At 39.0% G+C, this 2,248-nt stretch overlaps 1 non-coding gene across 1 annotated transcript; it reads left to right on the forward strand.

Moving 5' to 3' along the window:
• Positions 1 to 108, forward strand: LOC148580085 (small nucleolar RNA R71). Its single transcript, XR_015896561.1, has one exon. It is a non-coding gene; the product is annotated as a small nucleolar RNA R71 (small nucleolar RNA).
• The last annotated feature ends 2,140 nt before the right edge of the window (positions 109 to 2,248 follow it).

Consider the following 2,248-nt stretch of genomic DNA (forward strand, 5'->3'; position numbering starts at 1 on the left):
AAGCATGTCAGAAGGACACCTTCTGATCAATTGCTTGTATCTTTCCCAAGCTTCATAGAGGGATTCACCTTCCTTCTGTCTGAAGGTTTGGACTTCCACTCTAAGCTTGCTCAATTTTGAGGTGGAAAGAACTTTCCCAAGAAGGCATTAACTCGCTTTTCCCAAGAGTTCAGGCTTTCTTTGGGTTGTGAATCCAACCATGTCCTAGCTCTGTCTCTTACAGCAAAAGGGAAGAGCATAATTCTGTAGACTTTATGGTCAACCTCATTGGTCTGACAGTGTCACAGATTTGTAAGAATTCAGCTAAGAACTGATGAGGATCTTCCAATGAAAGTTGATGAGCGGATATTTTATACGCTTTTTGGGGTTAATTTCATATAGTTTTTAGTATGTTTTAGTTAGTTTTTAGTTTATTTTCATTAGTTTCTAGGAAAAATTCATATTTCTGGACTTTACTATGAGTTTGTGTATTTTTCTATAATTTTAGGTATTTTCTGGCTGAAATTGAGGGACCTGAGCAAAAATCTGATTCAGGCTGAAAAAGGACTGCTGATGCTGTTGGATCCTAACCTCTCTGCACTCGGAATGGAATTTCTGGGGCTACAGGAGTCCAATTGACGCGCTTCCAATTGCGTTGGAAAGTAGACATTAAGGGCTTTCCAGAAATATATAATAGTCCATACTTTGCTCAAGGATAGATGACGTAAACTGGCGTTCAACGCCAGTTCCATGTTGCAGTCTGGCGTCCAGCGCCAGAAACACGTTACAATTTGGAGTTCAATGCCAGAAACAGGTTAAAGCCTGGCGTTGAACACCCAAAATAGCCCAGGCACGTGAGAAGCTTTAGTCTCAGACCCAGCACACACCAAGTGGGCCCCAGAAGTGGATTTCTGCACTATCTATCATAGTTTACTCATTTTCTGTAAACCTAGGTTACTAGTTTAGTATTTAAACAACTTTTAGGGATTTATTCTGTATCTCATGACATTTTAGATCTGAATTTTGTACTCTTTGACGGCATGAGTCTCTAAACTCCATTGTTGGGGGTGAGGAGCTCTGCTGTGTCTCGATGAATGAATGCAAGTATTTCTGTTTTCCATTCAAACATGCGTGTTCCTATCTAAGATATCCATTCCCACTTCAACATGAATGTGATGAACGTGACAATCATCATCATTCCCCCACGAAGGCGTGCCTGACAACCACTTCCGTTCCACCGTAGAATGAATGAATATCTCTTGGATCTCTAAATCAGAATCTTCGTGGTATAAGCTAGATTGATGGCAGCATTCAAGAGAATCCAGAAAGTGTAAACCTTGTCTGTGGTATTCCGAGTAGGATTCAGGGATTGAACGACTGTGACGAGCTTCAAACTCACGAGTGCTGGGCACAGTGATAGACGCAAAAGGATAGTAAATTCTATTCCAGTACTTTTGTGAACCTGCAGATGATTAACCGTGCGGTGACAGCGCACCTGGACCCTTTTCACTGGAAGGATGGATAGTAGCCATTGACAACGGTGATCCACCAACACACAGCTTGCCATAGGAGGACGTGCGTGCGTGAATCAGAAAACAAAGGAAAGCAGAATTTCAGAAGACAAAGCATCTCTAAAACTCCAATAGATTCTCCATCATTGCACAATAAGTATTTATATTTATGCCCTCTCACTTGTTACCATTGAAATTGAAAAACACTATTGTTGGCATCCTAACTAAGAATAATAAGATAACCATAGCTTGCTTCAAACCAACAATCTCTGTGGGATTCGACCCTTACTCACGTAAGGTATTACTCGGACGACCCAGTGCACTTGCTGGTTAGTTGTGCGAAGTTGTAAGAGAGTAATGTGAACATTGACATTACAATTTTGTGAACCAAGTTTTTGGCGCCGTTGCTGGAGATTGTTTGAGTTTGAACAACTGACGGTGAATCCTGTTGCTTAGATTAGGAAAATTTTGTCTTTTGGGTCAGAGTCTTTTATATTCTTTTCAAAATATATATATATATATATTTATTTTCCTAGTTATTAAAAACATTTTTTCAAAACAAATGTTTCATTTACTGCCCATTTGGCTAGAGCGTTGGTCTGTGTTCTTGGTAATTGGGTACCTTCTTTTTAAAATTTTTTTTCAAAAATAATTTTTACATTAAATCTTGTGCCAAACTTTAAGTTTAGTGTTTTCTTGTTGATTTTTCTTTCGTTTTCTAAAAATTTTAAGTTTGGTGTTCTTTCTTCATGTTCTTG

This window comes from Arachis ipaensis, chromosome B10 (genome assembly GCF_059453495.1).
Source record: "Arachis ipaensis isolate K30076 ecotype BB chromosome B10, ASM5945349v1, whole genome shotgun sequence".
NCBI classification, from domain to species: Eukaryota; Viridiplantae; Streptophyta; class Magnoliopsida; order Fabales; family Fabaceae; genus Arachis; species Arachis ipaensis.